At 48.2% G+C, this 27727-nt stretch overlaps 1 long non-coding RNA gene across 1 annotated transcript; it reads left to right on the forward strand.

Moving 5' to 3' along the window:
• Nucleotides 1–248: 248 nt before the first annotated feature.
• Nucleotides 249–27727, forward strand: LOC137522909 (uncharacterized). Its single transcript, XR_011022482.1, has 5 exons — nt 249–301; nt 2626–2693; nt 21231–21260; nt 24176–24240; nt 27650–27727. It is a non-coding gene; the product is annotated as an uncharacterized lncRNA (long non-coding RNA).

The following is a 27727-nucleotide window of genomic DNA, read 5'->3' on the forward strand; positions in this document are numbered from 1 at the left end:
CTGTTCCCTTGCCATCATTACCCACTGCTCAATTCTCTCACCCCCAGGAGTCGCCCTCCAAACACTACATGCGCAGCTACATGCAGTCTCGCTCCTCCTACATTGCGCTTCTATGGCCGGGAGATAAAACATACTAGTCCTCTAAATTTAAACTATAGGTTGGACACGCTAAACTATTGTATCTGTGAATAAATGGTTTTAGTTAATTTACCTTCTTATTATAAACTCACAAACTCTTCTATGTTCAGACGTTCAGGTGACCTGCAATCAACAGTCAACAACAAAAACTCTACAAACGAAGGCAAGTTTACCATCTCAACCAGCAACTAAGGAAGTCCCAAGAACAGCTGAGAGTGTCTCTAAGGCCCGATTCACACTGGCACGGATGGAAAACTGATCCGTGTAAAAACTGATCTGTAGCACGGATCAGTTTTTAAAAGGCTCAGTTTTCCCTTCATTCTATTATCGCTCGGTCAATGCAACACCTCCATTAGTTCCGAAAAATCGCAGCAGACCTAAACTTGTGGTCAATTCCCAGAACCTTCCCGAACAAATGCGTTTGATCAGATCAATGTGAAATGATACATTGGTTAACATTAGATCTATTCACATCTGTTTTAGTTTATTCCATTAAAGTCCACAAACCCTTCTGTTTTCTAGGCCAATATGAACCGGGCCTTATGTTGTTTAGACTCATTGAACTACAGGTGGCTGGGTCTGGCTGTTTATTTGTCTGATTTTCATTTAAAGAGGAACTGTCGCAAAAATCTTAAAATTTAAAACACATACAAATAAGAGGCACATTTCTTCCAGAGTAAAATGAGCCATAAATTACTTCTCTCCTATGTTGCTGTCATTTACAGTAGGTAGAAGAAATCTGACATTACCGACAGGTTTTGGGTTAGTCAATCTCTTCATGGGGGATTTTCAGCATGGCCTTTATTCTTTATAAAGGCATTCCCTGAAAAAGATTTATAGCCAGCCTCTCTGATCTCTGCACACTTTTTTGGCAGTTGGACTGAGCAACTGCCATTTACTAAGTGCTTTTAAAAATAAAGAGAACCCTGAGAACCCCCATGAGAAGATGGGCTAGTCCAAAATCTGTCGGTAATGTCTACTACTTACTGTAAGCGGCAGCAACATGGGAGAAAAGTAATGTATGGCTCAGTTTACTCTGGAAGAAACATACTTATTATTTGTATATGTTTGCATGTATTTTACATTTTAAGATTTTCGCGGCAGAGGTCTTTTAAGTTTATTTGCCCTTCCAGAGAGATAGGCAAGAAATGTATTTTTAGACACATCCTGTAAGATTTGTGTGATTTTTACTTCTTACCCCCTCTTCATTACAACTAACTGTTTAAACGAAGCCTTCACATACAGTGACTGTACTACGTTTGGAGATTCACTTTACATTGGGGTGCTGATGTGGACTGTCACAGCAGATCTGCTTTTTTTTAGAACATGATGGATGGTATCCATTGTAACTGACATATCACATATGCTAGCCTGCAAGGCTGGGTAGGGAAGGTACGGAGCGGGCGAGATGAATGCACATGTAGAGGAGCTTTAAAGAGACTCTGTAACACAATTTTGAGCCTTATTTCTTCTATCCTATAAGTTCCTATACCTGTTCTAATGGGATCTGGATTACTGCAGCCTTTCCTAGATGCACAGTGGCTGTGTTATCTCTGTTATATAATCAAATCTTCTTTCCTCTGATAGCTTTGTCGGGCTCAACCACTCAGGCTGGAATGTGCAGCTCTGCTTGTGATAGGATAGAAGCTATACACACCCTCTCCAGGCCCCCTGCAAGCTCTGTATGAGTCACAGACTGAGCTTCTCTCAGCCTATCACATGCTGGTTAGCAGCCATGTCTTTTGTTTGTAAACACTGCCTAAAACTGGCAATTACAAGCCAGGATTGCAGAAGGGAGTGGCAGAAACAGCACAGAGGGGTCCAGGAGAACATAATGAATAGAATGGTATGCTTTTTATTGTAAGAATTTTAGAGTACAGATCCTCTTTAAAAAGAACCCAAGGTGGGGTTCTGAAAATGCTATCCGCATACAGAGGCTGGGTCTGCCTATACTGCCCAACCTCTGTTGCTAATCAGATCCCCCCTAAGCCCCCTCCCCCCCCTTGCGCTCTTCTGTCCCTCATAAATCACAGCCGCGCTGTCGACACACAGCGTGTTGCAGCGCGCTGTGTTTACCTATGTAGTGTCAGTCTGCGTGCTCCCCCGCCTCCTGCATAGCTCCGGTCCCTGCCCGCGTCCCTTTCCTCCCCGCTGATTGGAGGGAAGGGACGCAGGCGGGGACCAAAGCTATGCAGGAGGCAGGGGGAGCACGCAGACTGACAGTACAGAGGTAAACACAACCCGCACAGCGCGGCTGTGATTTATGAGGGATAGCAGAGCGCAGGGGAAACTTAGGGGGGATTGGGATAGCAACAGAGGCTGGGCAGTATAGGCAGACCCAGCCTCTGTATGCGGATAGCATTGTCAGAACCCCACCTCAGGTTCTCTTTAATAAGTCACGGTTTTAGATTTAATTTTACTTTATCTGCTCATCATTGTAAAACATGTGCTTTATATATTATGTCTTCTAATTAGAAATTAAGAAAGATGAAGAATATGAAAATGTAAACGCTCTTCAGTTAATCCAGAATGAAATGACCATGCCTGGAAATCAGGTACCAGCTCTGCATATAACCATTCTTTAATCACTTATAAGTGTAATAACACCATGTAAGGTGTAGTCTGGTTGGAACTTATCAGTGGAAGTAAGAACCGGCCTAAGAATCTCCTGTTATTACTGCATGCACCAAGTCAGAGCCGGTTCTAGACTTTTTGCTGCCTGAAGCAATACAATACCCTTCACCCCCCCCCCCCCCACCTTCCAACCCCCTTTCCTCGAAGTGTGTGAAAAAAGCTGAACCGCAGAGGAGAGACGCTTACCTCCCTCTGCATCCTCCAAGATAGCATCCTCCCTGCTGGCCTGCAGCATTTGATCCCCAGGATGCCGGATATGTGCTGCACTGGTGCCGTATCCCTCTCCCGCTCTCAGCATATTACCGATGGGATCACCAGCTGTGAAGTCCTGCTTCCTACAGTGGCACCTCATGTGACCGGGCAGCACATAACAAGTCACACGAGGCACAGCTGTAACCATGGGTACAGGAAGCTGGATGAGTGGATAGCGATCCCATCACTGGAATGCTGAGAGCAGGTGAGTAAAGCTGCGTCATGCATCTATGGAGGGGGAGATGGGGAGTGCAAGGAGGGAGACATTTTGTAAGGGGAGCCGCCTCTTTCCACCCTCTAATTGTTGGCATGTGAGTCATGTTGCTTCATGGAAGAACCACCCCTGCACAAAGTCAAACAAAGAAAAATGGTGGTTCACAAAATCATTGTAAGGCTGTTTAAGGTAACCTGAATTGCACTTAAATCTATGACCTTTTACTTACCTGGGGCTTCCTTTAGCCCCCTGTAGTCTGTGAGGCCTCTCGGCATCCTCAGAGTCTCCTTGAGTCACCTGTTGGCGGCTGAATTACTTGTATGTGAGTAACGGTGACTGCACATGTGTGGCCGTGTCCACAGGCTCATCTCCATTGGGCTCCTGTCTCCAGAAGCTGAAGAACCCATTAGAGATGTCGCGAACCTCCGATTTTCGGTTCGTGAACCCAGTTCGCGAACCTTCGTGGAAGGTTCGGTTCGCGTAAAAGTTTGCGAACCGCAATAGACTTCAATGGGGAGGCGAACTTTGAAAAATAGAAAAAATTATACTGGCCACAAAAGTGATGGAAAAGATGTTTCAAGGGGTCTAACACCTGGCTGGGGGCATGGCGGAGTGGGATACATGCCCAAAGTCCCGGGGAAAAATCTGGATTTGACACAAAGCAGCGTTTTAAGGGCAGAAATCACATTGAATGCTAAATTGCAGGCCTAATGTGCTTTCAAACATCTTGCATGTGTATACATCAATCAGGGAGTGTAATTAGAGTTCTGCTTCACACTGACACACCAAACTCACTGTGTAATGCACCGCAAACAGCTGTTTGCGTAGTGACGACCGTGCTGGACTGGTGCGCACCGTGGCCAGAGTGTAGGCCGCTGTGTTTTTCAAGCCCATATGGTCGCCGGGCTTTGGTAGCTCAATGATAGAACAACAGTGACTGTCCAGTTGATCAAATTTGGTCTGACCACAATGAAGCAACGACCTTATTATCTTTTGTGTGCCCCCCCCCCCCCCCCCGAGACACTCAAATAGCCGGCGGTCATTGCTTCATTGTGATACGCAAGCCCCTTCACCGCGGCAAGGTAATGATCACGAAGGGGGATGGGCACATGTACAAGCCTTTTTGTTTTTTTGTTGCAGCCGCCCGCAGTGCAGCCAGAAAAATTAGGCAGGCATGTACACGCACCAGAAAAATTAGTGTAGCAAATTCAGGAATCTGCCTAGAGTCCTGGACCCTGTTGGTGGTGGCGGAGAAGGCAAGCGGCCTGCAGGCAGAAATGCTGTGTGTGGGGACTGACTTAGTCTTCGGTCATGCAGTAGCCCTCCGGGATCCATTCCTCATTCATTTTGATAAAGGTCAGGTACTGAACACTGTCGTGACTTAGACGACTTCTCTTCTCAGTAACTATGCCTCCAGCTGCACTGAAGGTCCTTTCTGACAGGACGCTTGCGGCAGGGCAAGAGAGAAGTTGTATGGCAAATTGGGACAGCTCTGGCCACAGGTCAAGCCTGCGCAACCAGTAGTCCAAGGGTTCATCGTCGCTTTTCGCAGTGTCTACATCCACACTCAAGGCCAGGTAGTCGGCTACCTGCCGGTCCAGGCGTTGGTGGAGAGTGGATCCGGAAGGACTATGGCGATTGGCGAGGAGTTGGACTAAAGAACGTCCGCATGTCCGACATCACCCTGAGATCTCTGGAGCGTCCTGTCCGTGCCTGCGTGGACTTGGGAGGAGGAGGGTTACTGCCAGTGGTACCTTGATTGCGTTGTGCAGCCACATCACCCTTAAACGCATTGTAAAGCATCATCGACAGCTTGTTCTGCAAGTGCTGCATCCTTTCCGCCTTCTGTTGAGTTGGTAACAGGTCCGCCACTTTGTGCCTGTACCAAGGGTCTAGTAACGTGGCCACCCAGTACAGGTCATTCGCCTTGAGTTTTTTGATACGGGGGTCCCTCAACAGGCTGGACAACATGAAAGAGGACATCTGCACAAAGCTGGATGCAGACGTACTCTCCATTTCCTCTTGCTCTTCCTCAGTGACGGGACGCAACTCCTCTTCCTCCCCCCAGCCACGAACAATACCACGGGAACGTGGAGCAGCAGAAGCCCCCTGTGACGGCTGCTGCGGTTGTTCTTCTTCCGCCGCCTCTTCCTCCTCCACAGAAACACCTTCCTCATCATCACCATCATCAGAGTCTGACTCCTCTTCTTCCTCCTCCTCCTCCCCCCTCTGTGCTGCCGCAGGTGTTGTGGGAACATCGGGTTCGGGTGTAAATGGCTCCCACGACTCCTGCTGCCGTAACTCTTCTCGTTCACGCTCCTCCACAGCTGTATCCACCACTCTACGCACGGCACGCTCTAGGAAGTAGGCGTAGGGGATCAAGTCGCTGATGGTGCCCCTTATCGCGACTCACCAGTTTGGTCACCTCCTCAAAGGGCTCCATGACCCTGCATGCATTTCGCATCAGTGTCCAGTTGTTGGGCCACAACATCCCCATCCTCCCAGATTGTGTCCTTGTACTGTAATGATACAGGTACTGGGTGACGGCTTTCTCCTGGTCTAGCAGGTGAAAGAACATCAGCAGGGTGGAATTCCAGCGAGTCGGGCTATCGCAAATCAGGCGTCTCACCGGCAAGTTGTTTCTACACTGAATGTCCGCAAAGCATGCCATGGCCTTGTAAGAGTGCCTGAAATGCCCACACAACTTCCTGGCCTGCTTCAGGATGTCCTCTAAGCCTGGGTACTTGGACACACTATCTTTGCACGACCAGATTCAGCACATGTGCCATGCAGGGTAGGTGTGTCAGCTTTCCCAAATTCAACGCAGCAATGAGATTGCTGCCGTTGTCACACACCACGTTGCCGATCTCAAGCTTGTGCGGGGTCAGCCATTGCTCCCCCTGTTTGTTAAGAGCAGCCAGGAGAGCTGCTCCAGTGTGACTCTCCGCTTTCAGGCAAGACATGTCTAACTCTGTGTGACACCATCGTACCTGGCATTAGTGTTGGGCGAACATCTAGATGTTCGGGTTCGGGCCGAACAGGCCGAACATGGCCGCGATGTTCGGGTGTTCGACCCGAACTCCGAACATAATGGAAGTCAATGGGGACCCGAACTTTTGTGGTTTGTAAAGCCTCCTTACATGCTACATACCCCAAATTTACAGGGTATGTGCACCTTGGGAGTGGGTACAAGAGGAAAAAACAAATTAGCAAAAAGAGCTTATAGTTTTTGAGAAAATCGATTTTAAAGTTTCAAAGGGAAAACTGTCTTTTAAATGCGGGAAATGTCTGTTTTCTTTGCACAGGTAACATGCTTTTTGTCGGCATGCAGTCATAAATGTAATACATATAAGAGGTTCCAGGAAAAGGGACCGGTAATGCTAATCCAGCAGCAGCACACGTGATGGAACAGGAGGAGGGTGGCGCAGGAGGAGAAGGCCACGCTTTGAGACACAACAACCCAGGCCTTGCATGAGGACAAGAAGCGTGCGGATAGCATGCTTTGTACCACCATGCAGTCATAAATGTAATAAAGATAAGTGGTTCAATAAACAGGGACCACGCGGCAACGCTAACCCAGCAGCAGCACACGTGATGGAACAGGAGGAGGCGCAGGAGGAGAAGGCCACGCTTTGTGAGACACAACAACCCAGGCCTTGCATGAGGACAAAAAGCGTGCGGATAGCATGCTTTGTACCGCCATGTAGTCATAAATGTAATAAAGATAAGAGGTTCAATAAACAGGGACCACGCGGCAACGCTAACCCAGCAGGAGCAGCAGCAGCAGCAGCACACGTGATGGAACAGGAGGAGGCGCAGGAGGAGAAGGCCACGCTTTGTGAGACACAACAACCCAGGCCTTGCATGAGGACAAAAAGCGTGCGGATAGCATGCTTTGTACCGCCATGTAGTCATAAATGTAATAAAGATAAGAGGTTCAATAAACAGGGACCACGCGGCAACGCTAACCCAGCAGCAGCAGCAGCAGCAGCACACGTGATGGAACAGGAGGAGGCGCAGGAGGAGAAGGCCACGCTTTGTGAGACACAACAACCCAGGCCTTGCATGAGGACAAAAAGCGTGCGGATAGCATGCTTTGTACCGCCATGTAGTCATAAATGTAATAAAGATAAGAGGTTCAATAAACAGGGACCACGCGGCAACGCTAACCCAGCAGCAGCAGCAGCAGCAGCACACGTGATGGAACAGGAGGAGGCGCAGGAGGAGAAGGCCACGCTTTGTGAGACACAACAACCCAGGCCTTGCATGAGGACAAAAAGCGTGCGGATAGCATGCTTTGTACCGCCATGTAGTCATAAATGTAATAAAAATAAGAGGTTCAATAAACAGGGACCACGCGGCAACGCTAACCCAGCAGCAGCAGCAGCAGCAGCACACGTGATGGAACAGGAGGAGGCGCAGGAGGAGAAGGCCACGCTTTGTGAGACACAACAACCCAGGCCTTGCATGAGGACAAAAAGCGTGCGGATAGCATGCTTTGTACCGCCATGTAGTCATAAATGTAATAAAGATAAGAGGTTCAATAAACAGGGACCACGCGGCAACGCTAACCCAGCAGCAGCAGCAGCAGCAGCACACGTGATGGAACAGGAGGAGGCGCAGGAGGAGAAGGCCACGCTTTGTGAGACACAACAACCCAGGCCTTGCATGAGGACAAAAAGCGTGCGGATAGCATGCTTTGTACCGCCATGTAGTCATAAATGTAATAAAGATAAGAGGTTCCATAAACAGGGACCGGCAACGGTAACCCAGCAGCAGCAGCAGCAGCAGCAGCACACGTGATGGAACAGGAGGAGGCGCAGGAGGAGAAGGCCACGCTTTGTGAGACACAACAACCCAGGCCTTGCATGAGGACAAAAAGCGTGCGGATATAGCAGCAATGCTTTTTGCCGCCATGCAGTCATAAATGTAATACAGATGAGAGGTTCAATAAACAGGGACCGGAAACGCTAAACCATCCCAGATGTTCATCGGTCATGTTACTTGGTTGGGGTCCAGGAGTGTTGCGTAGTCGTTTCCAATCCAGGATTGATTCATTTTAATTTGAGTCAGACGGTCTGCATTTTCTGTGGAGAGGCGGATACGCCGATCTGTGATGATGCCTCCGGCAGCACTGAAACAGCGTTCCGACATAACGCTGGCTGCCGGGCAAGCCAGCACCTCTATTGCGTACATTGCCAGTTCGTGCCAGGTGTCTAGCTTCATGCCCGGTTTCAGGTCCAGCGGTGCCAGCCACAAATCCGTCTGTTCCTTTATTCCCCTCCAAATTTCCTCCCCTGTGTGCTGCTTATCCCCAAGGCAGATCAGATTCAGCAACGCTTGCTGACGCATGCCAACAGCTGTGCTGCACTGCTTCCACGATCCTACTGCTGCTGGTGCTGGGTTAGCATTTCCGGATGAGGTACAGCTTTGAGATGCGTTGGAGGAGAAGGAGTCAGAGAGGTAGGTGCTGCTGTTGTTATCCAGCTGTTTGTGGCGTGGGCAACACCCGCGCCGTAGCAGGTGAGGAATCGCTGCCAGGCTCCACAAGGTTCACCCAGTGCGCGGTAAGGGAGATGTATCGACCCTGGCCGAACGCACTCGTCCAGGTGTCAGTGGTGAGGTGAACCTTGCAGGCAACGGCATTCTTCAAGCTTCGGGTTATTTAGCTGACCACGTGCTCATGCAACTCAGGCACTGCAGAGCGCGCAAAGTGGTAGCGGCTGGGAACCACGTAACGTGGGATGGCCACTGACATCATGCCCTTGAAGCTGTTTGTCTCCACCACTCGATATGGCAGCATTTCGCAGGCCAGAAGCTTGGCTATGCTGGCTGGCTGTTACTGCCATGGCCCGGGGGTCATTTGCTGGCAATTTCCTCTTGTGCTCAAACATCTCAGAGACAGACAACTCAACCGTAGCGCTGCACACCGAAGGGCTGTTGGTTGTTGTGTTTGATGAACACTGGGAGACCTCAAGAGCACTAGTCCGGAAAGTGACAGTGTCAGCATCGTCTGATGTTTGTGAATGTTGTGAACCACGCAATGGCTGGGCTACTGCTGCTGCTGAGGCGGGTCTGGTGGTGAGTCTGGTGAACCCAAGAAAGGCAGTGTTGCTGGTGGTACCCTGTCCTGCCGCGTTTGCCCACAGAGTGGGATGTTTGGATAGAATGTGGCGGCTCATGCTGGTGGTGGAGAGGTTGTTAATACTTTTCCCCCTGCTCAGGCGGGTCTTGCACACCTTGCAAATCGCCATGGTAACATCCTCAGTGCAGTCTTCAAAGAAAGCCCAGACTTTAACTGGCTGAGGACTCGGACCTCGTGCGTGATGTGCTGGTGCTGCTTAACCCACTGCTGGACGCTTGAGAGGTCATCCAAGTAATTATCTGGTCCTGCTCTTTTGGATCTGTGAGGGTTGTTGTCCTGGACAACATGGGCAGTATTGAGTGGGTTTTCTTGGGTGCTCCCCTGTGGCCTGTACGTGAACCGTCAGGGGAAACACCTCTTCCCTTGCCCCTCCCTCTTTCACCGGATTTCTTCCTCATTTCACTTATCCTTAAAGTACACGCTGACTGGCAGCAGTACAGTGGCAGTACAGAAATGCTATACAGTGGTGGGTGAGCGGTGTACCACTATTGTCAGCAGTGACACAGAGCACAATGCTATACAGTGGCGGGTGAGCGGTGTACTACTGTTCCCAGCAGACACAGAGTGGAAGTAAACACAATGCTATATAGTGTGGCTGAGCCGTGTACACAGAGTGGCATTAAACACAATGCTATATAGTCTGCTATATAGTCACCCCGAACAGGGTGATGTTCTGCAGAACCCGAACAGTGGCAAACACTGTTCGCCCAACACTACTGGGAGGGAACGCAGATTTTAGTACCTAAACACACGATACAACATGTTTTCCGGGGTCGGACTCTGAGGCACATACAGATGGTCCCGATCATCATCCTCATCATACAACTCTTCTCCTGAGTCTGACCCACCCACCACCTCTGCCACCCCAACATCCCCAGACACAGACCCCTCATCGTCCTCAACATTAACTTGGGATGCTGGCCTGAGCCAGACCTCCTCCTCCACATCAGGCCCCACCATCTCCTCAATGGCAGCCCTCATTAATCGCTCTGGCGACGGACTGATGGACACAACGTTCTCCTCCGGGGAGGGCTGCTGCTGACCACTGGCTGCTGGGGTGGATGTTATAGCTTGCGTGGGGCGTTGGCTGTTGCTGTTGTTGGGAGTGCTGCTCACAGCGGAGGTCTCTGGGGAACTCATGTTGAGCTCATATAGTGGTTGACGGTGAGTGGAGTATTACTGATCCCAGCAATATACACACTGACTGGCAGAGTACGCAATGCTATATAGTGTGGCTGAGCGGTGTACACAGAGTGGCAGTAAACACAATGCTATATAGTCTGGCTGAGCGAGCGGTGTACTACTGTTCCCAGCAGAATCAGAGTGGCAGTAAACAATGGTATATAGTCTGGCTGAGCGGTGTACACAGAGTGTCAGTAAACAATGGTATATAGTCTGGCTGAGCGAGCGGTGTACTACTGTTCCCAGCAGAATCAGAGTGGCAGTAAACAATGGTATATAGTCTGGCTGAGCGGTGTACACAGAGTGTCAGTAAACAATGGTATATAGTCTGGCTGAGCGGTGTACACACAATGCTATATAGTCTGCTATATAGTGTCAGTAAACAATGGTATATAGTCTGGCTGAGCGAGCGGTGTACTACTGTTCCCAGCAGAATCAGAGTGGCAGTAAACAATGGTATATAGTCTGGCTGAGCGGTGTACACAGAGTGTCAGTAAACAATGGTATATAGTCTGGCTGAGCGGTGTACACAGAGTGTCAGTAAACAATGGTATATAGTCTGGCTGAGCGGTGTACACAGAGTGTCAGTAAACAATGGTATATAGTCTGGCTGAGCGGTGTACACAGAGTGGCAGTAAACACAATGCTATATACTCTGGCTGAGTGAGCGGTGTACTACTGTTCCCAGCAGACACAGAACAGTAAACAGAATGCTATATAGTGTGGCTGAGCGAGCGGTGTACCACTATTCCCAGCAGACACAGAACAGTAAACAGAATGCTATATAGTGTGGCTGAGCGAGCGGTGTACCACTATTCCCAGCAGACACAGAACAGTAAACAGAATGCTATATAGTGTGGCTGAGCGAGCGGTGTACCACTATTCCCAGCAGACACAGAACAGTGAACAGAATGCTATATAGTGTGGCTGAGCGAGCGGTGTACCACTATTCCCAGCAGACACAGAACAGTGAACAGAATGCTATATAGTGTGGCTGAGCGAGCGGTGTACCACTATTCCCAGCAGACACAGAACAGTGAACAGAATGCTATATAGTGTGGATGAGCGAGCGGTGTACCACTATTCCCAGCAGACACAGAACAGTAAACAGAATGCTATATAGTGTGGCTGAGCGAGCGGTGTACCACTATTCCCAGCAGACACAGAACAGTGAACAGAATGCTATATAGTGTGGCTGAGCGAGCGGTGTACCACTATTCCCAGCAGACACAGAGTGGCAGTAAACAGAATGCTATATAGTGTGGCTGAGCGAGGTACACAGAGTGGCAGTAAACAGAATGCTATATAGTGTGGCTGAGCAAGCGGTGTACTACTATTCCCAGCAGACACAGAGTGGCAGTAAACAGAATGCTATATAGTGTGGCTGAGCGAGGTACACAGAGTGGCAGTAAACAGAATGCTATATAGTGTGGCTGAGCAAGCGGTGTACTACTGTTCCCAGCAGTGACACAATGACAGGGGGGACCCTGGCTAGCGTGGCTGGAGCGCGAACTACCCTGCCTGCCTACCCAAAGCTAAACCCACAGACAAATGGCGGAGATATGACGTGGTTCGGGTATTTATTTACCCGAACCACGTGACAGTTCGGCCAATCAGAGCGCGTTCGGGTCCGAACCACGTGACCCGTTCGGCCAATCACAGCGCTAGCCGAACGTTCGGGGAACGTTCGGCCATGCGCTCTTAGTTCGGCCATATGGCCGAACGGTTTGGCCGAGCACCGTCAGGTGTTCGGCCGAACTCGAACATCACCCGAACAGGGTGATGTTCTGCAGAACCCGAACAGTGGCGAACACTGTTCGCCCAACACTACCTGGCATGTAGGATAGACACCTGGGGTGCTGGGGCTGTGTAGCTGGAGAGGAGATCGCGGCACCAGCCAAGGAGGAGGAGGAGGATGACGACAGCGAAGCAGTGGTAGCAGGTGGAGAGGAGGTGGCTGGAGGCCTGCCTGCAAGCCGTAGAGGTGTGACAAGTCGGTCCGCTGCGCAGCCACGTACTCTCTGCTTGCTGCCATCGGTCACCAGGTTGACCCAATGGGCTGTGTATGTAATGTAGTGGCCCTGCCCGTGCTTAGCAGACCAGGCATCCGTGGTCAGGTGGACACTGTGTGCCAGAGATGACACCACTTGCCTCTCAACTGCATGGTACAGTTTGGGTATGGCCTTTTGTGAAAAATAATTGCGGCCTGGTATCTTCCACTGCGGTGTACCAATGGCCACAAACTTACGGAAAGCCTCCGACTCCACCAGCTTGTATGGTAATAGCTGGCGAGCTAATAGTTCCGCCACGCCAGCTGTCAGACGTCGGGCAAGAGGGTGACTGGCAGACATTTGCTTCTTATGCTCAAATACTTCCTTCACGGACAGCTGGGTACTGCTGTGGGCAGAGGAGAAGGAACCACTGAAGGGAAGAGGCGGTGTGGAGGAGGGTGGCTGTGAAGGTGCAAGGGAGAAAGTGGATGAAGACGATACACCTGAAGGAGGAAGAGGAGAAGGAGGGTGGCTTGTCTTTTGAGGGGTGCTGCTTTTCCTCAGGTGTTCTTGCCATAGCTGTTTGTGCCTTCTCTCCAGGTGCCTTCGTAAGGCACTTGTCCCTACGTGACAGTTGGCCTTTCCACGGCTCAATTTTTGCTGGCAGAGACAACAGATGGCTTTGCTCCGATCTGAGACACACACGTGAAAAAATTTCCAAACCGCTGAGCCCCCCTGGGGTGATTGCGCTACGGTGGCATCAGCAGCTGACGTTGAAGGGCATGTTGGCTGGCTGGCCATAGCTGGTGATACATGGCGCCGGACACTGTCCCCAGCTATTTCTGAGGATGAGCTCCCTCTGCTTCTATCATGGAGTTGTCTCCTCCTACTCCTCTCTGACTCCTCCTCTGAACTGTCCCCCTGGTCATCTCCTTTACCGGGAACATATGTGGTATCCGTATAATCGTCATCATAATCCTCCTGGCCAGCTGCGCTTTCCTCAGACACCTCCTCAACTGCACCAACTTCAGGTGGTCCATCATCCCCATCCACACACGTAACGTCCATACTATCGCCACCTAACTCAGACGTATGAGGTGGTGTACCTGCGCCTTCTTGTTGTTGTTGCAGTAGTGGCTGGGAATCAGTGATTTCACCACCACCACCAAATAACTTCTGCAAAGTGTCAAATGCAGCAGATGTGGTGCTTGTTGTAGCGCTGGTGGCTGCGGGAGATGAGGTGTTCTGTGTTAAATACTCAAGCACCTCCTCACGATTTTGGGAAGTGATGGCACGTACCTTCTTCTGAGCACTGTATTTTGGGCCAGGTCCGCACGAAATCACAGCAACACCACCTCGCACAGACCTGCCGGTGCCTGGTGGCCTTCCTCTGGGTCTGCCTCTACCTCTTCCTCTACCTGGTTTGTCCATTTTGTCCATCTCGAGGGGATGCTAGGTATTTGCAGTGAGGTGGGTTTACTCAACACAACACGTAGTTAGATGCAGTGAGGTGGCCAGGTGGGTTCACTCAACACAACAGTAAGTTAGATGCAGTGAGCTGGGTTCACTCAACACAAAGCTAGGTATATGCAGTGATGAGGTGGGTTAAGTAAACACAACGGGTACTGGGTAGTTAGATGCAGTGAGCTGGGTTCACTGAACAGTAAAGGTACTTAAGATGCAGTGAGGTGTGTTCTCACTCAACACAACAGGTAGTAAGATGCAGTGAGCTGGGTTCACTGAACAGTAAAGGTACTTAAGATGCAGTGAGGTGGGTTCTCACTCAACACAACAGGTTTTTAGATGCAGTGAGCTGGGTTCACTCAACACAAAGCTAGGTATATGCAGTGATAAGGTGGGTTAAGTAAACACAACAGGTACTGAGGTATATGCAGTACTGGGTAGTACAATGTGCAGCTCCCTGTCACACACACAGGTAGTCACTGAATGTACTGGGCTGCTGGCAGTGGCACACACACTATCAATTAGCAAGGCTGTGCATGCAACAAAAGTGTCAGTTTGACACACAGAAAAAAAAATATGTACAGGATGAGCTCTGAAAAGAGCTGTTGCTGTTGATGGGTGCTTTAAAAGCAATAATAATCAGTCAGGAGCAAGCAAAGCAGCCTAGAACCTAATTAATCTGTCCCTAGGAGAAAAAGTCTGCAGCAGCTGTCCCTTTCCTCTCTCTAGCTGGCACACGAGTGAGTGTAATGGCCCCCGGACCCTGCCTTATAAGGGGGGGGGGAGGGGGCGCTCCAGGGCTTAGTGTAGCCTGAATGGCTACAATGTGCCTGCTGACTGTGATGCAGAGGGTCAAAGTTGACCCTCATAGTGCATTATGGGGCGAATCGAACTTCCGCAAAAGTTCGCCTGGTGCAGGCTAACGCGAACCCCCTAAGTTCGCCTGGAACCGTTCGCCGGCGAACCGTTCGCTACATCTCTAGAACCCATTACCTTGAAGCCCCCAGTACAACAGTATTTCAAAAACAGCAACAGTTTTAAAATGTCATCTTCAGTCTAGTAAGTAAGGCTACTTGCAGAACTCTCTGTATGTGCCATGGCTTGTTGATATACTTTCATTTAAAGGGGAACTGAAGTAAGAGGTATACGGAGGCTGCCATATTTATTTCCTTTCAATCAATACCAGTTTCCTGGCAGCCCTGCTGGTCTATTTCTCTGCAGTAGTATCTGAATAACACCAGAAACAAGTATGCAGCTTGTCTTCTCAGATCTGACTTTAAAGTCTGAAACACCTGATCTGCTGCATGCTTGTTCAGGGGCTATGGCTAATAGTATTAGAGGCTGAGGATCAGCAGGGCTGCCAGGCAACTGGTATTGCTTAAAAGGAAATAAACATGGCAGCCTCCATATACCTCTCTCTTCAGTTGTCCTTTAATGAAGAGAGATGGAATATCATTATAGTAGATTACATGAGCAAAAACTAAACTAATAGCATGTCCGTGTATCCTTAGAAGTTACATTACACTGGCTAAAATGCATGCATCTGTCACAGTCTGCAGTGCAGCTGACTTTTTCAAATGTTATCTAATGTCACACTGTAGTTCTCTAAAGTAGTTTACTATATCAGAAGATTATATATATATAAAACCAGTACAAATGAAAGAGGGAATGGATGTGATTAGGACTGTGGTCTTTTCTTCTTATTTTAATTTTTTTCCTCTCCCTTTTTTGTGTGTGATTAGACAAGCTTTTTTAGATATATAAAAAGATCTATGATGCAAACTACCAGCCAGACGAAAGGAGTGCGTCAATGAAGCGTGTGGTTGAGTCTGGCAATGGTGATGTAGAGTAGTGATGGGCGAACACCTGGATGTTCGGGTTCGGGAAAGTTCGCCGAACATGGCCGAGATGTTCGGCATGTTCGGGCCGAACCCCGAACTTTCCGAACATCCAGCTTTTGGGGGCCCTATGGGGTCGCAGGCATAAGGGGGGAGCATGCCCCGATCGCGGGGGGGGTCGGAAATTCCCCCCACCCCCTCCGCTAGCGCTCCCCCCTCTGCCCGCTTCCCCATAACAAAGTTTCAAGAAGTACCTGCTGTGTCCGGTGGTAGTGTGGGTGGCTGGCAGTGGGCGGCACTATGCAGTGACTGAATGAGGAGGAGGAGTCCGGAGAGTGACGCGTTGAGGGAGGCCGGGCAGCGGGCGGTTCACTGCTGAACCGCCCGCTGCCCGGCCTCCCTCAACGCGTCACTCTCCGGACTCCTCCTCCTCATTCAGTCACTGCATAGTGCCGCCCACTGCCAGCCACCCACACTACCACCGGACACAGCAGGTACTTCTTGAAACTTTGTTATGGGGAAGCGGGCAGAGGGGGGAGCGCTAGCGGAGGGGGTGGGGGGAATTTCCGACCCCCCCCGCGATCGGGGCATGCTCCCCCCTTATGCCTGCGACCCCATAGGGGGGCCGTATTCGGCCGAACAGGGCCCTGTTCGGCCGAACAGGGGCCCTGTTCGGCCCTGTTCGGCGGCCATTAGAAGTTCGGGGCGAACCCGAACTTAAAAGGCCGAACACCATCAGGTGTTCGGCCGAACGCGAACATCACCCGAACAGGGTGATGTTCTGCAGAACCCGAACAGTGGCGAACACTGTTCGCCCAACACTAATGTAGAGCTGAGTTTGATTAAAAAAAAAAAGTTTACTATAAATTTTTATGCTCAAGCACATCACATATACTATAGTACTACCTTAAAGGGGTTCTGTGGGGGTGTGCTGAGGGTAAAAACAGACTCCTACCTGGGGCTTCTATCAGCCCCCTGTAGCAATAATGTCCCCCGCCGTCCTCCTCCGATCTGGCGTTCCCTGCTGCCGGCACCGGGCAATTGTTCGTCTAACACAGACGAATAATGCGTGCTCCCTTTCGCATCATTGGAAGCTTACTGCGCAGGCGCAGTACAAAGGTTTCTTGTACTGCGCCTGCGCAATACACTTCCGATGACGCGAGCTGAAGCTAGCAGGCACACGGCCACGCAGCCGCAGTTGGAAAGCATGCCACGCTAGACCGGAGCCGGCGGTGGAGAACGGTGGATCGGAGGAGGGTGGCGTGGGACATGACTGCTACAAGGGGCTGTTAGAAGCCCCAGGTGTCTGCTTTTACCCTCAGCACCCCCACACAGAACCCCTTTAACCACTCAAGGGCCAGAGGTTTATACCCCCCTAGTGACCAGGCGATTTTTTACAATTCCGCACTCACAACTTTAATGGTTTATTGCTCGGTCATACAACTTAGAGCTCAAATTACTTTTACCCGCTTTTTTCTCATAAATAGGGCTTTCTTTTGGTGCTATTTGATTGCTGCTGTGTTTTTGTTTTTTGTTTTCTTTAATGCAACAAAAAAGACCTTATTTTTGTTTTTAAAAACATAAAACATTTTATTTTTATTTCTCTCCCTCCCCCTAAATTGGCCCTAGACTACCTTACATATACTACAGAATACAGGAACAGGATGGGCCATTTATATGGATACACCTTAATAAAATGGGAATGGTTGGTGATATTAACTTCCTGTTTGTTGCATATTAGTATATGTGAGGGGGGAAACTTTTCAAGATGGGTGGTGACCATGGCAGCCATTTTGAAATTGGCCATTTTGAATCCAACTTTTGTTTTTTTAATAGGAAGAGGGTCATGTGACACATCAAACTTATTGGGAATTTAACAAGAAAAAGAATGGTGTGATTGGATTGTCATTGTGTTAGATTGTCAATGCAACCCTCTTCCCCCACTCTTCACACACTGATAGCAACACCACAGGAGAAATGCTAACACAGGCTTCCAGTATCCGTAGTTTCAGGTCCTGAATATCTCCTATCTTCATAGCATAGACAATTGACTTCAGATGACCCCAAAGATAAAAGTCTAATGGGGTCAGATCAGGGGACCTTGGGGGCCATTCAACTGGCTCAGGATGATCAATCCACTTTCCAGGAAACTGTTCACCTAGAAATGCTCGGACCTGACACCCATAATGTGTGGTGCACCATCTTGCTGGGAAAATTCAGGGAATGTGCCAGCTTCAGTGCATAAAGAGGGAAACACATCATCATGCGTCAATTTCGCTGGCCCCCAAGGTCTCCCAATCTGACCCCTTAGACTTTTATCTTTGGGGTCATCTGAAGGCAATTGTCTATGCTGTGAAGATATGAGATGTGCAGCACCTGAAATTCCAAATGGGTTTGATGTGTCACATGACCATCTTCCTATTGAAAAAACAAACGTTGGATTAAAAATGGCCAACTTCAAAATGGCCACCATGGTCACCACCCATCTTGAAAAGTTTCCCGCTCACATATACTAATGTGCCACAAACAGGAAGTTAATATCACCAACAATTTCCATTTTATTATATTAAGGTGTACCCATATAAATGGCCCACCCTGTACATACATAGACATATGCCTATGATAGGAATTAGACTATGAGCCCCTACGAGGGACAGTTAAGATGCCAGCGCTATTTACATACATTTTAGATATAAATAAAAAAATCAGCCTGCCAGGTCTGATTATGGGCTGGCAGGCTGATCACTGCGGCCTGGCTTTGTTTACTGACGCAAGCCTGCACTCATGCAAGCTCCTCTAATCTTGCTCCTCGCAAGATAACGCCATATGGCGTGACTGAGAAACAAAAGAGCCACTCTGTGGCCACCAATTTGCGCTAGGCGGTCACAGAGTGGTTACTTCAGTCAATAATTGTGAGTCTTTTTTTTAACAATACTTCAGCAAGCAAGCACACACAGTGATTAAGCTAGATCACAATGAGCAGTGCTCAATATGCAGGGATTTGCATACAATATTCATGCAACAGCTTACACAGGAAGGATAGATCTCACCAGTTAATGCAGGTGCAGTATTTACAGTGTGCTCCTCTGTCCACATTTCAGAATGCAGCAGTTAATTGTAGCAATATTCTATGAGCAGCAATCCCCTTCTTTATGAGCATTGGAGTACAGTCTTCAGCTGCAGTGGCATAGCTAGAGATCATGAGGCCCCATAGCAAAACTTTCATAGGGCCCTCAGATGTAGGCATTCTTGAGCTATGCCGCCTGCTCCGCCCCCTACCCTATGGATGTGAGTTAATTGGGCAATTTACATTCCCATGCAATGTACACTGTGTGTAGTCCATGGGCATTAAGACAAAGTCAGAGGGTGGAGAAATACAAGAAAGTTAATGGTGAATATATTAAGTACACACTGGGCCCCCTAATGCTCCAGGGTCACATAGCAGCTGCTATGGTTATTGCTACACCCCTGCTCAGCTGCCCTCATAAAGTATATGGATGTAGCCAGCCTCAGGGGCATATGACCCTTTTGTGGCAATTGTGTCTTCCTCTACATTGACCATCTTAGAAGCCACAACTGGAGGGTCTTCAGCGCTTCCATATCAGTGTGATTTGAGAAGATACATCAAAAGAAGACTACAGGAGCAGGAGCCTTGTTATGTAGATAAGTAGGTGTTTTCCTTCCTACAGCAGATCATAGTAGACATCCTTGAAAACTCGGTTGGAGGATCTTTACCACTATTAAAGCAACAAAGTGGAAAAGATTCCTGTACAATAATAAAAGGACTGAGGCTAGCAATAGTGCTCCTGGGGACATGAGTACGAATCAGGAAATACGGGCGCAGGAGGCCTAATGGAAAAATGGCTGGCACCCGGAGGTGCCCCATAGAATCACGGTCGCCCAGGTATGTGTATATGCAAATTGGGGCATTGCATAGCGGGTTAGGAGAAGGGGGAGCCCCACCGTAGGGTTAGGCACCACCAGGGGAGGCTTTAGGGTTAGGCAACACCAAGGGGAATCTTAGGCTGGATGCACACATGGCAGAAACGTTTGCGGAGCGTAAAACGCTGCATTTTATGCAGCAATGTTAGTCTATGGGCCGCAGGAAAAAAAAAAAGCATGTAAAAAATGCATACGCATTTTATATACATATTTACAGTAAGCGTTGTGCAAATGCTTGCAGTGTTGCATAATATGTAGGCTGGCTGTGAAAACGCACATAATGAAATTCTATGCCAACGCATGTGTTTTTTCATGCGTTTTTATTTTTAAAAAACATAGATTTCTGACATTTCTCCACTTCCTGTTGGCTTTCTAATGATTTGCATATATTTAAATTTAAAAACGCATAAAAAAGGCATACAAAACACATATGCATACTCTATTAGCGAACCACAGATGTGTACAAACGCACGCAATATGCATCAAAAACGCAAACGCACAAAAAATGCACATGAACACAAATGCACCTACAGAAAACTCCAGATTTTCATGCTATGCTATGTGTGCTCCTAGCCTAAGGGTTAGGCATCCGTAGTGGAGAGTTGGGGGTGAGAGTAGAGTTAGGTTTAGCCATGGTAAAATATTGGTAAAGATTACAGATATTTTACAATTGGAATCCAGCAGTAATATATTGTTCATTGAAGAAATATCCTACTACCGGCAATCCCCCCTGCACATGAGAATCTGCACAAGGATGAGCACCGGATAAAATTTGGATGAAATCCCAATGAGTTTCATTTGGATTTCATCCTCTAATTAGTGCACCTGAGCTGGTGTGTGCGGGGGGGGGGGGGGGGGGGGGGTAAACTTGCCCAGGCTTTTTCTTTAACCCATCCCACAGCATGTCCCACGCTGCATTCCAAGCCGTGTCACGTGACTACAAACACTTCCTCCTTCCGGTTTGAAGAAGGAAGCGTAGTAGTCACGTGATGCACCTTGGAACGCAGCGTGGGACACGCCATGGGATGCATATACCTGTATTTGCATGTTGTCTCTCCGGGTATTTTTCTTACAGCACTGTCTGGAAATTCACTTTCAAAGACAGGCACCGCCACCTAGATGACAGTGCTGTCTGTCTGCTGGGCCAAAGACTGTCATACCCAAATCATGTCGTTTAACTTGACCTACAGCTTCTTTGAAATATTTTTCAGATTTCAGGTTTGGATTCTAATATGCAAAGTACTGGAGGTCTCTTATTATTATATCTTGAAAACCCAGTTGGAGTCTCCAGATTGCTTATAAACACCTCCATATTCTGCTTCATTGGGAAGCAAAATCTAATAAAATATTACAGTGATAGTCTGCAGTACAACTCATCACCTGTATATCAGTGCCATTGTTCATCTGTGAATTTTGTCTTTCCTCTGCAGGTGAGACCGGGGCAAGAATCTGTCTACCAGGTGAGCACTGTTACCATTGTACATCATTCTGGTATAATCCGGGATATCATGGGCAGTTCCTCTGAAATCGTTAAATGGTTTTTTACTTTTATGACATGTCCATAAAAATAATAGTTTGTACTGAAAAATGTTAGGTATTTAGTGCCCAGTGATGGCCAGGGACAGATTTAGGCCAAGGTCACCTAGGCCATGGCCTAGGGCACCACAGGAGCAAGGGCACCAAAGCAGCAGTGTAAACTGGTGCAGCATTTGCAAGCTTGCAGATGATGCAATGCAAGGAGATCAGGCAAGAGTCTGACAGTGGTACTCTGCTGCTAGTCGCCTATGCAGCAGCCACCTTTCTCTCTCTGCACGTTTTCATTGTTGCTGGTGGCTATGGACTTGGGCAGCATTGGAGACGGAAAGTATAGGAAGCTTCTGCACTGGAGACGAGTGGAGAAGTGAGTGACACTGATGGCTACTGCAGGGTGAAGGCGAGCTGGCTACCTATACTGAAAGGGAGAGGGGGGGGGGGGCTGGGGGGAGGAGGGATTAAGAAGGTCATCTGGCTACCTATGCTGGAGGGAAAGGGGGTAGGGGTTATCAGGCTACCTATACTGGAGGGAAGGGGGGAGGGGTTATCAGGCTACCTACACTGGAGGGAAAGGGGGTAGGGGTTATCAGGCTACCTATACTGGAGGGAAGGGGGGAGGGGTTATCAGGCTACCTATACTGGAGGGAAGGGGGGAGGGGTTATCAGGCTACCTATACTGGAGGGAAGGGGGGAGGGGTTATCAGGCTACCTACACTGGAGGGAAAGGGGGTAGGGGTTATCAGGCTACCTATACTGGAGGGAAGGGGGAGGGGTTATCAGGCTACCTACACTGGAGGGAAGGGGGGAGGGGTTATCAGGCTACCTATACTGGAGGGAAGGGGGGAGGGGTTATCAGGCTACCTATACTGGAGGGAAGGGGGAGGGGTTATCAGGCTACCTATACTGGAGGGAAAGGGGGTAGGGGTTATCAGGCTACCTATACTGGAGGGAAGGGGGGAGGGTTCATCTCTCTATCTATACTGAAGGGGTGCGGCTGGTGGCAGTGGCCTTGGGCAGTAAAGAATTCAAAATATGGCCTGGTGATGGCCCAGTATAAAAGGCCCGTGTTATAGTTATAAATGCCCAGACCAGCGACTCATCAAAAATTCCTCCTCAACCACATATGATTTCAGCATGTTATGTCTTAAAAATTATCAACATGTAAAAAAAAAAAAATTCACCAAAACAGCAGAACGAGAACAACAACATCAGAAATCCCATCATGCTTTGCACAGCATCAGGGGAAAAATGCCCAGGCAGTTTTCTTCTGTGCAGCTAAAAATGAGGCTTGGGTAAGAGAAACAAAGTTCTGATGCTGTGAAACTGTTAAAGAAACACCAGGCCTTTTCAGTGCTGCTGAGTCGATTTTTAGTCCGGAGGTTCACTTTATAAACTAGATCAAAGCATGTCCTTTTAAAAATTTGTGCTAGGCCTCGGCTGCTACGCCCCTTCAACCCCCCTCCCCCACCACTGCCACAATGCCTGCACACCCGGGACGCACACACGCCCACGCGGCCACCATCAGAGGATGTAAAAAAATGGCAAAAAACTGAAAAATAGAAAATCAGTCATAATTATTCTAAAATTATTTTGGCAATCTGACTCCTGCAGAACAACTCTGCATTCTCTGATTGGTCCATTTCTTCTGAGTTCTGTGATTGTTCTAAACTTACCGAATTGCGATGGAAAATGCGGAAATGTTAATTCCATGGAATCTGAATGAGCATCCTTACTGCTGAGACACCTCACCCAGGGCCGGCCCGCTCATGAGGCGGGGTGAAACTTTTGCCTCAGGCGGCAAATTTCCAGGGGCGGCATCCGCCCGTCCGTGCGGGGAGCCGGCCGCCGAGCTGGAGGGGTAGCTGGCAGGACGGGGGTATTGGGCCTAGCGGCGGGGAGGGGGGGTCGGACCCCCCCCCCTCCCTCGCCTGGGTCCCCCGTCCTCCGCTCCCCTCCAGCCTTACATAGAAGCAGCCGCTATTTGTAAGAGGCACGGGCAGGGAGGACTCACCTCTTCCTCGATCCAGCGTGCGCTCCACTGACGTCACTTCCTGCAACGCTGCAGGAAGTGATGTCAGTGGAGCGCACGCTGGGAAGAGGTGAGTCCTCCCCGCCCGTGCGTCTTACAAATAGCGGCTGCTTCTTCTATGTAAGGCTGGAGGGGAGCGCAGTTCGGGGGACCCAGGTGAGGGAGGGGGGGGGTACGACCCCCTCCCCGCCGCTAGGCCCCAATACCCTGTCTTGCCAGCTACCCCTCCAGCTCGGCGGCCCCCCAGAGCGCTCCCCCCCCCCCCCACACCGGGGGGGGGGGGGGGTGGCGGAAAAAATTTTTTTGCCTCAGGCGGCAAAAAGTCTAGCGCCGGCCCTGACCTCACCTGTGAATGTTTGTGGTTTCCTGCAAAACATGTACTGTTGGGGGTGCTTGAGGACTGAGTTGAGAAACCCTGACCTAGATAACACCCACATTATTAATGTATCACACTTTAGCATTAGCACACATTACCTCAGTAATGTAGGCATTACCTAGGTAATGCTGGTCACACTAATTGCACAATGCATGGCTGCTACATCAGTAGCGTAAGTACTGTAAAAATTTCTGTGCTGCGGATACAGACGTACACAGTCCCATCACTAGCTGACCTTCAGAGAGGCTGGCAATCCCATCCATATAATAGTCATATGTCTGTTGAAGGCTGGGGCCAAGTTAAGAGGGGTCCATTAACTTATCTGTACGATTTTGCCATGTGGGAGGAAACTGGAGTGCCCAGAAGAAACCCACATAGACACGAGTAATACACACGTTTACATACTTACATTCTAATGTTTTAATTTAACAAAACAGGAATTAACACACAAGACTGGATCCATATACAATACTATGGCTGGTGCTGCTGGAAAGCACTAAAGGTAACAACATACTGTATGTATTGTCTATTTATTCTCTTTGTGTATATTGCATGTTAGTATTGTACCTTTCAGTCAGTAGCAATGAACCTGTTGATTGTAATCAACAATTCTCTTGAATTGAATATTTCACAATGCATTGCGTTTCACAGGCATGATCCTGCTTCATCAGGTAAACATGTGAACTACTAGGAGGCACATAAACAGCTGGTTCAGCACATATTGTAGTTGTGTAATCATATACCAGGGGTGTTGCTAGCCCCAAAGATCAGCGGCACGAGCACTGGATCTATTCTGGGGTGCCCCCGGATGTCCCCCAGACAGAGCCAGATGTGGTGCCTCAATGGTGGGCATGCTGGGAGCTGTGGTGCTTTAATTGTTCAATTGGAGGTATGCTGGGTGTTGTGGTGCCTCTATGTGGGCATACTGGGTGCTGTAATCCCATGCAGGGCACTGTGATGCCTTTATAAGGGCATGCAGGGAGCTGCAGTACTTCCATGGGGGCATGCTGGGAGTTGAGGTGCCTCAATGGGATGTCCTAGGAAGCATGGGAGGGGATCCACAAGAAGGTCAGGGAATTCTATGGGGGAACTGCCAGATAACCTGGCAGCAGGCCAGCCTGCCCAGCAGAAAGACAAACTTGACAGTACAGAAGCCAGGTAACTATGCCTAGTTATGTGATATGCTGCATATTTATATATTTTATTTTGTATTAATGGCTTTATCCAACATTTTGCCAAGCAGGCCTACTTAGATCGCTGTTCAGTTCATGTAAATTTGGCTCCACCCATGACCACACACACATTCTGGTGCATGGCCACACCCATTTTTCGGTTGAAGTGCTCAGAAGTCCCCTGGATCTCTTAGGATCGTAACAACACCCCTGTCATATACTCTATCTAAATCTGCCCAAGTCTGCAGTCTTGGTAGTTTGAGTGCAAAGCTAAGTGTTGTACATACATATGAGAATTGTTCTCTAGGATTGATAGGGATTGATTCTTCAGACAACAATTTGTGGTTCAATGATGTACAGATGCATTGCTAATCTGCAAATTAACAACACTCAGTGAGTACATTATAAGTGCCCATTGGGCTTGTGCATATCCACAGCTTAACCTTAACCACTTCGGTACCAGCAGCCTCTGCCCCCTTAAGGACCAGAGGCTGCTGGTACACTAAAACGCACATACCGACGAATCGCCGCAATAATCCGTCACTCCCGCGGGTCACGCCGCTCTGTCCCCGCTGCAGGCTGCCCTCTCTGCCGTCTCTATGACGGCAGAGCCCTGTGCGCCGGTCAGGAGCTGCTTTCATTGCCTGGCTCACAGCGCTCTGCCATCATAGAGGCGGCAGGGCAGCACGGTGCGGCAGGTAGAAAGCGGCAGGAACAGGCGGGGACGTGGGGTGAATGGGACGTAGAGCTTATGTCCGGTCAGAACCGCAGCGCCAACCGCCCGACGTAGATTTAAACTGCATTGGTCCGAAATTGGTTAATGTAACTATATGTGAGTAATGTTAGTTACACGTATCAGACTACATGATTAATTGGACAATAAGAATGAGGGCACTTTATTATAATATTTACACAGATCTACACACGAGCTTCTTCTATCCTCTTCTACAATTACCTCCTCACATTCACGTGTACAAGACTTCTCACGTGCCTCACCCCTCCTCTGGAATGCCCTTCCACAACACATCCGCCACTCTCCCACCTTTGAAATCTTTAAACGCTCCCTCAAAACCCACCTTTTCCGACAAGCATATTCTCTAGCTTAGGCCATGCACCCACTAAATAACCTAATTACGCACTGCCTGTACATATACTGTATACTTCCCCCACCTCTTGTTTCCACCCCATTCCTTCAGATTGTAAGCTCGCAAGGGCAGGGCTCTCACCCTTTTGTGTCATGGAATGTTATTAATTCAATTGCTTGCACACTGTTAGAAATTTATACATTTTAGTCATCCTGTTAAATCAAATTGTAATCAGCAGTGCTGTATCTTGTATCAGTGTTCATATTTCCATGTATATCATTGTCTGTATCATTATGTATCCCTTGTTTGTTTTCTTACATTGTACAGCGCCACGGAATATGTTGGCGCTTTATAAATAAATAAATAATAATAATAATAATAATAATAATATTTATATTTGCAACGTATGCATAATGCAAGTGGTATGCAAATGTATGAATATTGCAGGATGTATGCAAACGTATGGCTTTGCTTGATTATACTGAGTGTATGTTAATTTAACGCTAAGAATGCAGGCATTCTATTATCAGATTTATATTTTCATTATTTCAATAATGTAAGCTGTATGAAAATAGCAACATATGAATATGTCAAGTTAAATGCAAATGTATGAATATTGCAAGTTGTGGGAGATTTTTTGTCTTTTTGCTCTAGTACACTGATTGTATGCTGAATTGTCACTACGAATGAGGTCACTGTCTGTACTTATCTCCTCCATTTATGCTACAACCTATGCAATGCCCAACAGCAAAAATTGGCTAGTCTTATAATAAAGTGCTCTCATTCTTAGTGTGTTCAAATGATCATATAGGGCTTGATTTACAAAAGATTACTAACTTAGTTAGCAACTTAGCATGCCTAAAAGCCCCTTAGCACGCTTAAAGCCCTTTAGGGCGCGTGCAATGTTGCATCGGGTGCGGCTAAAACGTCGCACTGGGTGCGGCCGAAGCGTTGCATAGTGCAACGTTTTAGGTGCACCCGATGCGACGTATTGCGCAATACAGGCAGCGGTAAACTTTGCACGCGATCAATATAAGTTTTAGACATGCTAACTGCTTAGCACCCTAGTTAACACGCCTAAAGCTTTTACGCATGCTAAGTGAGTTAGCACCGTTTTGTAAATCGAGCCCATAGTCTTATATGTGTAACTGAGAGAATACCCAAGCAGCTTGGGGTGACCCAAAACTGACTACTAGGGAAGTATAGGGGAGTCAGGGGACTAAAAGGGACCAACAGTCCTCCTACTAAAAAAGCAATGCTCAGTGTAGTTTACCCTCTTAAAATAAGATAATTCAACCTTAAGTAATATGTATTTTACACAAACATTTATAAATGGTTATTTTAAAAAAATTAAATTCCTGCCAACTTGAACGGGTTATAGCAACCTCCCTCCCCCACCCCTTTTCCAATAAGCTGGTTATATTACGGAGAAAAGTAGGTACAATGGAGAACATTAAACACAAACAAACACATTTTAGAATTACAATAGGAAAAAAGTTTATTTTTAAATGCTGTTGAATGACAAATAATGTATTAGTTGTGTAAATTTACATATATCAAAGAAAGAGCAGTGAGTAAATGTCAACTAAATTATATATGTATATAGATGTATTACATTTTAATATTTACATTGCATATTTATATTTGTTTTTAGGGTTTTCTGCAAGACTCCTCTGATGAAGATGAAGACTCCTTTCCCATGAAGAGAAAAGATTACACCTGGACAGTGTTT

Source organism: Hyperolius riggenbachi, chromosome 6 (genome assembly GCF_040937935.1).
Source record: "Hyperolius riggenbachi isolate aHypRig1 chromosome 6, aHypRig1.pri, whole genome shotgun sequence".
NCBI classification, from domain to species: domain Eukaryota; kingdom Metazoa; phylum Chordata; class Amphibia; order Anura; family Hyperoliidae; genus Hyperolius; species Hyperolius riggenbachi.